Source organism: Nelumbo nucifera, chromosome 7, assembly GCF_055504915.1.
Source record: "Nelumbo nucifera cultivar China Antique chromosome 7, China Antique-T2T, whole genome shotgun sequence".
Lineage (NCBI taxonomy): Eukaryota > Viridiplantae > Streptophyta > Magnoliopsida > Proteales > Nelumbonaceae > Nelumbo > Nelumbo nucifera.
The window spans coordinates 46,442,719-46,455,704 of NC_142655.1; positions in this window are offsets into that span (position 1 = coordinate 46,442,719).

A 12,986-nucleotide genomic window follows, 5' to 3' on the forward strand; every position below is an offset into this window, starting at 1 on the left:
TTATACTTTAAAATTCAAAATCCACCATAACAATAATCAAAATGTGGATGTACATCTAGAAATTTCATAATCGAATGTTGAAGTGGGTGTAGTTGGATTTGATTTGAATCCAATCCATTTATAACCCTACTATCCACATTATGTGTAGGCTTAGTGCATATTTGTGCTAGACCTAAGTCAAAAGAAAATAGTTGCTTGAGCCTAAAAATTTATAGATCTAATCAGGTTATGCTAATTTATAAGTGATTTCTTACTTTTCATTATTAATTTTAATTATCCCATCTATACTAATTTTAAATAGTTGGTAGATAAAACCTGATAAAATTTGATTTTTTTAATTAATTTTACAACCATGTTGCCAACATTATGTATAGGCTTGGTAAAGATCTAACCTAGACCTATCTTAGAAGAAAATATTTGCTTTAACCCAAGGTTAGGCTAAGTTATAAATGATCATCCTTAAGTAAAAGGAGTCTTATGAAATTATGTAAATGGTTTACTTTTTATTTCTCATAAATTTTAATTATCCTATTAATATTAATTACACTTAAATAGAAGTAAATTGTATTTTTATCTTATTAATATTAATTATATTTAAATAGAATAGAATTGTATTTTAGATTTTTAATTTATGAACTAATAATTAATTTTTATTAATTTCTTAACTTTTAAAAGTTGCTAGATAAAAACTTGTTAAATTTTAATATTTTTTATTTACTTTAGTAATTTTTATTAATTATATATAGATTACATGTTACATGATTTGAGACTAACTGGAATTGTTTTTGAAAATGGGTCAACAGAGACCCTTTTAACTGGTCTTTTTCGTTTAAGCGATAAAACATCTTCCACATTTTAAATTTTCATTAAGTTTTATCTTCACATCATTTTTAATAGGTCCTCTATTTTGTATAAGTCTCTTGTGTAATATGGGCACTATGCACACTAAAGGTATCAACTCATAAAAATTATTAATTTTAACAATATTATTAATTAATTAATTAATTAAAAATACATTAATACAAAGTGATCTAATAAAATAAAAAGAATAAACAAAACAAAATACAACAATAGAACATGAGTTCTATTTTCAATATTACCAAACCCATGTTTAAATCATAATATTATTAAAACTATCAATTAATATTTATTGTATTAAAATTTTTTATTTTTATTAATGTTTATGAAGTTTTATTTTTAAGCAGAATTGAATGTTTTTAATTTTTTTACTAAGTTTTGTTAATATGTATTAGTTTTAAGTGGAAGTTTAGTGGATTCTTAAATTAATATTTTTGTTGAATAACATTTTTTTATTGTTTTATGATTGATTGTTTAACCTCAACTTATTTTTATTTCATTTTGTTGTTTTTAAAATAAATATTAATATTACCCTTATCTCTTTATCTCTCTCTCTTAAATGTTTTTTTTTTTTGCAAATGTAATAATAACATGCATTAAAATAAGAGGCATTAGAAAACTCAAAGGTTTTTCTCTCTCTAATAGTGTACAACTTTATTGATCCAATCAAAATAGGCAATTATTACTTTTTTATATTTTTAAAACAAAAGAATGGGATGATTAGATCCTTAAAAATTACCCAAAATCGAAAAAAAAAAAGATCACACCAATTGGACATCCGAGAACAAAAATTATGGCCACTAAAAGTTTGCAATATGTGTCACAAGTTTTCAAAAAGTGGTTCTATCTAAAACTAGAATTGGTTCACTGGTTTTCTAGTTTGATTGGTCAATTGATGGCTTGGGCTTTTTTTTTTTACACAATTCGATTTTGGGGTATGACCGAACCGTTTAGGGGCTTAGCCATGGTTCATTTTTCCTTTCCTTTTCTCATTGTCTTCATAGCATGAAGCAAATAACAGAGACGATTAGTTCAAGACTATCTTATCAAGTGGGATAGCCATTTGGAAGGGATTCACATCGGTAACCATTCATGGGAATTGTGTTGGTGGTGAGGTGCATCGACTTGATTGTGGTGGTGAGGGCCTATCTCGAAAAGAGCACTCTCACATGTGAAGATAAAGATGGTGAGCAACGAAATAGAATTGAGTGATTACCAAGTGCCACAAACAAATTGAACTGAAAATTGATCTTTCCTAATAAGTGAAAGGAAACAACCACTAACAAAAGGAGGAAACACACTGTTCAATAAAAAGTAGAAAGGCTACTCCAGTTAACAAACTCAGTTCACAACCAGCCCTAATAAAAATTCCTGGCAAAAATCTAAGCTTAACCATAGAGAATGAAAATTAACAAAGATCTAATACTGTTGATCAACAAAAAAAACATGAAAGGCATGGAGAAAACTTGTCCAAAAAGTCCATAATAGATTTAGCATCCGAAAGCACCAAAATATGCTTCCAATTCCCTTCTTGGCCAAAGGTAAAGCAAATTGAACCACAAAAAGTTCTACCACCATTGGATTCTCACAAAGGATTTACAAGGATGAAAAAATGCAAATACAAGGCAAAACAGAATGATACACAAAGCCAGAATCCCCAACACAAGTCAGTAAAGGATTGGAGCTTTTATAATCAAGCCCAACTAATTCCACAAAAATTTAGGAAAATTCCCAATTAGTACCCTGTACTTTGGGCCTAGTGCCACTTTGGTCCCTGAACTTTAAAACGCAACAATTCAATATATGAACTTTCAAAACGTGCCAATCCAATACCTATCGTTAGGTGACCGTCAATTATGTGTATCACGTAACAACATGCGCAACTTAAGACTTTTGAAAATGTCAAAATTCCACTTGAAAATAAAACACTATTCATCATCTTCTTCCTCAAGAAGATAAAATAGAGCCTAAGCTCTTTATCAAAAACATATCAACCTATGAAAAGCAAAGAGAACATGAAATTTTCTTTTGAAAAAGAAAAAAAACTCAAGCAATAAAATAACCAATCTCATTTGAAACTTCTCTTCAACCCATCTCACGCACTCGTTAGCTAGAGAGGAGCTCCCTTGCTATTATATCATCCTATTCTGAACTCTAGGCCTCAGTTGTTGCATTATAGCTTTATCTTCAAAATCACTCACTCATACATGACTTTTAATTTTTTCTTTTTTTTTCATATTTTACTTATATGATGATGACGATGATAATATACCAAGATAGTAGTAATGGTGGAAATGTTTTGTGGCTTATAAGTGCTTGTTTGGAATGGTTGAAGTGCAATGGCTTCTTAGCTTTCTGAGTCATTTGAATAATCATCTACTTTAGCTTCTTTAAAGCAACTTAAGCTGAATCTTCAGTTTGCACTCCTGAACGGGCCCCTAAGTTATAACATGGATGGAAACATGGTTCAGTCTCTCATGACTTTCGGTACCTCAATTCTGAACAAAGTAGTTGAAATACCTAGCGGTCCATTCCATGAAATGACAATCTTCGGTCACTTTGATGACAATTTTCTTGTAGGAAAATAGGCTTTTCCAATTGATTATCAAATGGAGGCATATCAATGTATTGTGGAAGCCTCACACAGTGGAGATCTGAAATCAGCATCAGAATGCATTACCGATCCCTATGCTGACATAAACTTCATCAGTGTTGTTTGTCTTACGTTGAGGAAGACAGAGGTCTTGCTACATGACAAATCCGCAAATGAAGTCCGGGTTGAGTACGAGGAGGTTAATAAAGAAAATTAAAAGGGTAAAAAAAATTTGACAGTTGCTTCTGATTTAAGTAGATAGTTGATAAAGAGAATTAGTTGATACTTAAAGGGCATTTGTGTCTTTTTCACATGTCACTTAACGGTTGATTAACGAGAAGCACTGATTTGACACGTTTTGAAAGTTTGGGTATTGAATTGTCATGTTTTCAAGTTCAGGGACCAAAGTGGCACTAGGCTCAAAGTACAGGATACTAATTGGGAATTTTAGTAGATTGAAAACAAAATTCCAATTGCAAATTAGAAAAAGCAAGGAATTTCTAGCTCTCCAAACAAAATACAAAGCAAAACCAACCACTCCAATGTGTTATTTATAACAACCAAAGAAGAAGCAGAATTTAGCACATTAAACAAAAATTTGGTAAATTAAAAGGACTAGACTAATCATTATGGACTCATATACACAAGGAAAAAAAAGCAAAAATAACATCTTTGACCAAAGCAAACTATTGCAAAATGGATTCCTTATTCCCATAAAACAAACAATCGTTATCAATCAACAAACCACAGTTCACTTATTTATCTTTAGTGAAAATAGAGTCCCTAGCCAACCTCCAAATAGTGGCAGAGCCATGAATTTTCTTTTTGAGGGGGCCAAGTTAAACAAAAAAAAAAAAAAAAGAGATAGGGAGTAAAAGAGGTAGAGTTTGAAAAAAACTAGCTTGAGAAGGTTTGAATATATTACAATTTTTTTTAAAGAAAAAATGTACATAATTTTTACTTTAGGAGTTGGAGGATCTTTAGAGAGTGATCATTTACATTTTAGTTCTCGTTTTTTTTTTTTTTTTTGGGGAGGGGGGGGGGGGTCCACCCCTACCTCAAAAGGAACAATTTATACTTTGCAATAGTTCTCTACTTTCAAATTTTCTTAATAAATTTTAACAAGTTATCATCTAAACACATGAGAATCCCTCCAAAACCTCTCATAGCATCATTTCATAGAAAATTGACCTTTTGGAGATCCCAACCATTGGAAACGTTCATTCTCATAAATCCAAAATGTGTGAGTGTTCTCAATCAATTCTACTTCATGTGGGCCAAAATTTTGATTCAATTTATTTCTATCCTAGCACACACTATGAGATATCAAGTACAAAATTCTTAACCTCAGGCATCTTTATTTGGAGCTCCTACTGGAGCATGAAACCTATTGCCATTCATCACCCAATGACAACTTCAAACATTAGCATAGATGTGGAAACACACCTAAAGTCCAATATCAACAAGTAATTCTCTAAGGGTCTGATTGATTGCTGGGAAAATTGGGCTGAGAAAGGATGGGATGAGAAGAGGAAAAATTATTTTCTCAATTAGTTATAACACGTTTGTTTGTTGAGAAATTTTTTGTAAGAAAATCCACTTTCCAGTGTTTGTTTGCTGAGAAAACCCACTTTCTCGTGTTTGTTTTGCAAGAAAATCTATATGATAAAAACCATGCTCAACTACAAAAATGCATGTAATTTACTTTTATGACAACTTGCACCCCCAAATGTATGAAACCCATGCGATTAAACTTGCCACATGGCATGATAGTGTTATTAAACTTGCTATAAAAACTTGTGCATGCATTCATAAAAGAAACTACTAGGAACTAAAGTTGTTCCATTATTTGGATTTGTTGGTACATCAAAGAAGTTGCATTCAATAACCTATTTCATCCAAAAAGCCATGCATACATCAATAAATCATTTGAAATTGTCTTTAACTTGTAATTAGTTCATCAATTCCAATAGTTCAACCTATTCATTCCATGTAGTCATAATCATCCATATATCAATAAATCCGTTGTGGTAAAATATAACCATTCATTCCACTTAATACAGGTAGATTAACCATCACAAAACATGGACAATCATCAAATTGCCAATGCATCCCCAAAAGATATACAAAATGGATGCAAAGGCTCAACCATCAAAACGAGTTTTTGTCATATATAATTAGTACCTAGTTTGTTAATAAATGTGAGCTATAAAAGTTTAAGTCTTTTATCCATCCCTTTTAATATGGAGGCTCTAACTTCATTTGAAGCCACACATTCCTTAGATGTGGCTCCATTCCGTAAAATGTCATAACTCGACTTTTAGATACAACTAAGAAGTCATATGCTTTTAAAAAAAATGGCACTGAACATTCCTCTAGGCACATAACATCGGCATTCACCTTTTCCTTGCTAAATAAACTAAGCCCTCTCTTAATTGTATATGCAAGATTCCCAAGATGTGTAGCAATGTCTTGCACTTTTTCAGCAACAATTAAAGCATATGACTTCTGTTTTCCTAAAATTCTTCTTTCTATAGAACTATTTGCCTCAACTGGCCTTGCTTTAAGGTTAGGATCTCCAAAATTCTTAGCCTCATCAATGTCATCAAACACATGCTCAACATTCGGTGTTGTACTAGTGGTAGTTGTAGAAATTGCATCTTTCTTATTCAGCTCCTTGGTTGTAAAGGCACCATTTCCAGTCATTTGATCATTTCCACATACGAATGCCAATTGGTCATAGATTGGAATGCTTTTTTGCCTGAATTGCTTTGCCTTAGGATGTGCCTACTCATTTACCATGGGAGTTCCATAATAAGTCACCTTTCATACTAATGAGTCATCTTTCATCTTAATTTGTAAACCAAGTATTTAAAGTAAGTGTTGTGAATCTATTTTACCTCAATATATGTAGCCCAAACATTAGGTGTTGCATCTATTGTCTTGGTTGAATCATTCCACGCAAAGCCACTTTGATTCAAAAGGTTTTTTAGTATTGCAAAATTCCGCTTGATTATCTTAAGCCTATTTTGTATGTGTCATTGTGTACATTCAATTGAAAACTTAGTGTTAATAGCATGTACCGCTATAGTGTAAGCTGGTAATTTGAAACTTTTGTCAACCTTAGTAAGGTTGACTTGCTCAGCAAGTATGTCAACGAGTAAATTATCCATGCCCTGTGTCCAACTCATATTTATCTTTCAATTCTTGTTTTCAGGTTGAGAGCTACAAGATTCCATTTCTGTTTCATGCCAATCAAATGAATAATGCAAATCAACAATATATATCCATAACACTAATTAACACAAGGCATTTTTGTATAAATAACAATAGGCAATTAAGAAAGTCAAACATCATAATTAGTTAAAGAAGTGAGTGCACACAGAAAAAAGTTGTGCAACAAAGTTATATTAGAAAGAAAGAGTTAAACAACAGGTAGAAATTAATGTCAAGCCCTGGTCGATACAAGACATAATCAGCCCACATTTGTGTAGCTATTTTTTCTCTGAGACGATTTCCTTCCCTTGATTGTTCATTTCTACTAGCTCGCTGAGATAGTTGGAAGGGTTGTGTGTTGTCTGCTCTATCATCATTTAAATCATCAATTCCTACATCATCCTCAGTATCAACTGCTTCTTGATCATATTGACACCTGATGAAATCATATGGATCCACACCCATGACATGGTTGTGTAAGATGCAGCATTCAGACACAATCTTCACCTATGACTTAAAAGGGTAATGTTGTTGAGATATCAAAATTGAAAAGCGTTTCTTCAATACCCCAAAGATCCGTTCAATGGCATTTCTAAGTGATGAGTGCCGAAGGTTGAACAGTTCTTTTGGGTTCTTAGGTTGATGTGCACCCCATTCCTTTAGATGGTATCGTGTATTTCGATATGGGGTAATGAACCCAGTCTTTAATGAAAATCTAGCATCTACAAAATAATATTTACCTATTTAAAATATAAAAAGTTAGCAAACACATATATACTTACCTATTAAATAAAATTGTCTCTTGTGAAAGTTTATTACTACCTTGAGGGACCTCTAATTTATGCTCTCTCCTCAGAGCATTGTTAAGCATGTGAGAGTTCGGTGTGGCAACAAGGATATTTTGTGAACCGCAAATTAAAAGTGCATGCAACAAGGATATTTTGTGTGGGATAAGATTTATGACCTCGAAATTTAGCAACATCAGTTGAAGGGACTTTCACAAGGAGGTGTGAGCTATCGATTGCCCTAACACAATCCTGCTAGTAGATTTAAGTTTGTTTGTTATTCATTTTTATGGGTATATATGTCATAAAAATACTTTATCACTTAATTACCTTGAAATATGGCCAAAAATCATGCCAGTTTCTAATTTCTGGAGGTGTTTCAGTACCACTTGGTTGAATCAAGTACCTATCCTTCAAGCTCAACAATACATTTAATATGTTGTTGAAATGACGGCTCATAGTCTCACCAGACCAATTGAAATGAAAGCCCATTGTTCTATTCCTAACGTTGTGTGCCAGTATGTGTAAGAAGCGTGCCACTTGTTCTTCTATCGTGCACCTCATTGTATCATGTAGTTTTCTTGTCTCACGAATAATCTTGCATAGCCTTGCAAAGGCTGTTTTCCCCATTCTCAATTGGTTATAACAATCAATTTCTTTTTGTCCATATAATCTATCCAATAAATCCCTTCGTTCTAAATCCCGATTCATGGATGGTTCCCTATCAATGTAATCTACATATTCTTGCAACATTGAAAATGTAACTGCAACCGTAGAAGTTGCAGCCCCAACAATTGTATAAAGAAAATTTTGCTCCATCTATTTATAGAAAATAAATAAATAAATAAATTGGGGGATTCATTCTAGAATGCCTATATAGTTTACAAGCTGGAAAAGTAGTCAAAGAAAACAAAAGAAAGAGCAACCATATAAAATGATTTTTGCAGTAAACTTATTAACATATTTACCACTACTGTTACAACTACCACATTAGTCTGTGTGCAGCCTTCTTGTAAAAAGGCTAAATTATACCAGTTTGCCTAATTAATTTTTCAATAGTTTATGTTCATTAAAAGAATATTATCATGTTATGTTGCAAGATTCCAATACTCTGAAAACTATTTTGCAAAACAAATAGAGTGATAAATTGAGAAAAAAAAACTACATAGGGCTGGATGCCCACTTCACAAACTTCCAACGAGTACTACCCAGAATTTGTACCTACATCCCTACCCGCATAATACTGCCACTGTGTATTGGGAACATCCCTCCCCCCCCCATGTTTCATGGGTAAGGATGTGGGAATAAATCGTGGGTAGCAGACCCAATCCTTTCTTATTCTCCAATTCTTTACTCCCTCTAAAGTGGAGATTAGATGTCAGTTAAGACCAAGTTGATTGGAATGTCTCTAGCATAACTTTTAAGAAATCAGTCTGACAGTCATTCATTTTCTCCAATAAAGTATTAATCAACCTCAATATGCTTCATTTGAACATGGTAGACATGACTAAGAAATGTTAGTGTAAGCCCAATGGTGAGGACAAGGATGGTCCAGCTCCGATGATTCAGAGGTTGGTGGAAGAGAGGGAGAGAGGAAGAAGGGAAAGAGGATAGAGATAATCTGGATCCTCTCTCACCCATTTTCTAGAACCTTCCTATTCTTTGTCTTTTTCAATTTTGCCCTTGTGCACATGTCTAATTAATCCATGTGCCCTTAATCATCATTCTAGAATGTTCTTAGATATTATCATTTTAGAAAGGTCCCAACTCTCAAACTTGTAAATAATTACCAGATAATTGATTTAAACCCAGTCTGGTCTAACCCAGATTGGCCGGGTCGATGTGCGTGTATAAATTCACTGTCTTATAGTTACTAGCATCCTTAATGTCAAAATATAAATTAATTGGTTTTGGAACAACACAAGCATTCCAAGTAGGGGGTAGCCCTCCCCCACACGTCAACTTGTTGATATGGTTCCCCACTTTCTCTAGTGCATGCACGTATTAACTAATTACTCCAATTCACAAGTAATATTCACTCTAGTCATAGACAAATAGATAAAGAGAAAAGCTAGTCTCTAGAACTTGAGTTTATCAATGAAATTTGCAAGTAAGAGAGGAAATTCATAGAATAAACCAGGTTTCCATAAATTCTAGAAGCAATCAAAATTTCATAATTTCTTGGTGATACAGATTTTAGTACGCTGAGCAATTTTAAAATTTACACAAGGAATGGGATTAGTTATCTTATTGAATTAAATTATTTTATAAAGTTTTACTAGAGTTTTCAAATTCTGGCAAGTTGAAAATGCAATTCCATTATTTTTATTTCAGTCCATCCAATGTCACCAAGATCTTGTAAATCTGGCATATATTGACGAGCATATAAGGTCATTTGATATCCCTATTCCTTTAGGGCAATCTAGGACTTAGAGTTACATATCATTTTTTAAAGGCACCTTATTTTTTGACGGTATCATCATCATTTAAGCCTTATTCCAATCATATGGAGTCGGCTATTATTGGTTTATATTATATAAATAGTAATCACAACCAAAGGGGCATGACCAAATGGTGATGCACCATCCGGAAAACAAGGGCTATAATCTCCTAATCCTAGTCCATTAAATCTTCCTATTCAATATTTTTTAAACAAGGATTGTAAAATTTCTTCAAAGATATATCAACTTGTGTGCTAAATTGCATCAATATACAATACTTAGAGAATATTTTTTAGGTTTTTGTCCATTTGAATTTCACTCTAAAACTATTAGAGTTAAAATTAGAATAGACATCAAGAAGCCAAAGAGGTATTGGGAGAGGAATAAGTAGCAATCTCTCTTCTATGTTACACTCTTAAAGAGAATCACTAGAATAATAAAGTGCAGTAACTGCAGTTCCAAACAGAGGATCAAAGGTAAAAAATTATCACAAGTAGAAAACACTGAATAGAGCTTTGGTGTCTAACTTGGACCAATAAGGAATTACATGATACATATAAAACATGTACAAACAAACAAATGGTAAATGCAGGATCATCAGGAAACAACAAAGGAAAAGAAACATGAAACCATGGACCAAATGGAAAATATTTAACTAAATAGGTAGGTAGTACTCACTCCACCCAACACTAATAAGAAATTTCACAAAAAACTAACTTCTGTAAGATGTGTTATTCCTTCAAGACAAACTATCATATTGAGGTGTATAATCACAAGAACATAGACATACCACATACCACATACCACCTGCATAAGCTCACAATAAAAGATTTGGTGACAGGATTATTACGCAAGTACATAATGATCCCAAAGAACATAAATGGGCCACCCAAAACCAGATCCAAGCATCAACCATCCAATTAAAAGGTGAGAAATAAGATTTAATGGTATAAGAGCGAAATATGGAGGAAAAAGTACACTTCAAAATGGTAAAAAACGAGATCAGTTTGGAGTCAATGCAAAGTTTCCATGTGAAAAGAATATACAGATGTCAAATGAGAAAAATCTTTATTAATTTGTTGTAGAAAAAATAAATGCAGACTATTTATTTATTTTTTTTATGCCATAAAGCATACAGAAAAATTTGAAATCATTAATACTCTATGGTCAATATGATCTAACCACTCTTAACACTTGATGAGAATAAAATCTATCATATTTTATCTTTTAATATTCTGTCTTTTATACTGAATTAGTACATAATTAGACTCATATTTCTTGTATTTCGGTTCAGGGCATGAAAGAAGGCATCAGGAGCAAAGAAAGACAGATCGGATGATTTTTCACAGTTTCGACATCGTTCAGTAATCTGGGCCTAACTCGTGTATTCGAACTCCGATTGGGCTGATTCAAGACCCACTGGAAAGATAAGAGAAAAAGCCACAACTTTAGTGTTTTGGGATTTCGCAGATTCGGCTGCATCGAAGTCAAATCCGGGCCCAAAGTCGGGGCAAATTCGCAGAAAGGCCCAATCTGCAGCTGAAACCCAACTTGCAGAAAAGCTTGGGTGAAGCCCAATTCGCAGAGGAGGTTTAATACAAATCCAAGAACAAGAAACTGAGAGGAGTCCTTCTAGATCTAAATTCTTGATGTAATCTTAGAAAGATAAAGGGATTGAGTTCATTTGATAAAGAGATAAGAGTAGGATTAGAATAAGACTTTCTATTCTTGTAAGATAAACTTCAAGAGGAAGTACGAGACCACCCCCTCCCCTTTAAGCTATATAAAGGGGGGGGGGGGTGGTCTAGCATCACACAATCACTCACTTTCTGATTTGAATCAAGAAGGAAAGAAGCAATCAACCAAGAATTTCCAAAAATTCAAGAAACGTGGAGGAGGAGATCAAGAATTCAAGAAACGTGGAGGAGGAGATCAAGAATTCAAGAGTCCCCAAGAACATGGTGGCGACAAGAAGAGGAGATCTCAGCACCATGGGCGAATTCAAGAGTTCTTTTTTTCTCTTTGTTTGCTTTAATTCTTCCATCATGAACTGATTTGTTTCTTGCTAGGACTGTGAAAAGCCTAACCATGATAATGAATATATTTTTATCTCTATGATTTTTCCAAGATTGTGATTTCCATATAGTCTATGAATTATTTGCTTAATGCGATTAGGAGTGGCCATCTCTTAATTGATTCGGTGAATATGAATGAATCGGGAGAGGAATTTATATACTCGACCACATAATTCATAGTGTGAATTGAATGGTATATAGGGATATACATATGATTCATCTGAATATTTGAGTTTTTGTTGCACTTAATGCATTTCTATTATTGAGAACTATAGTCGAGGGATCGAGGGGTTACTTGATAGAAATAGGTTTAATATATCTTGGGAAAGAATATTAAATAAAATTGGGAAAAACTTCAGCTTATGGGAATAACAATTAATCTTGGTTAATCGAACCCATCAATATTCATTACATTGGTTAGGTGGACCAAAGGTCCTAGCGATTTCATCATTTGCATATTCGATTAGTGATCTCCTTTGCTTTTATTTTCTTTTTCTATTTTTATTTTCAGTAGCTCTTACTCTTAAATCTGAATTTCGATTGTCCAAATAATTAGGGAAGATTGTAGTTCTAATACTTATTTTGTTAAATCCCCGTGGGAACGATATTTTTATACTACTTGATAAGTAGTGCACTTGCTAGGGTTATTTTTATAGCTATCAACACTAAGTTGGAAAAATCTGGGTTTTTTTAAGATAAGAAAACTACAAAATAGAAGAAAATGTCCTTTACATTGAAGCAAAATAACCCCAACAACAATCGGAACTTTCATAGAAAACTAACTTCTGTAAAATGTGTTATTCCTTCAAGACGAGCTATCCTATTGAGGTGTATAACCACAAGAACATTGACACATAAGGCCTAAGACCCTTTCAAAAGTGGCACTATACGATAGAAAAAACTTTGACTTGCTTCTCACACACACAAATATTCAGACAGAAATTATATTTACCTCAAGCTTGGGAACAAAAACAGAGAGGGGCGTGAAATATCAGATCTAGAATAAAAACAAAAACAA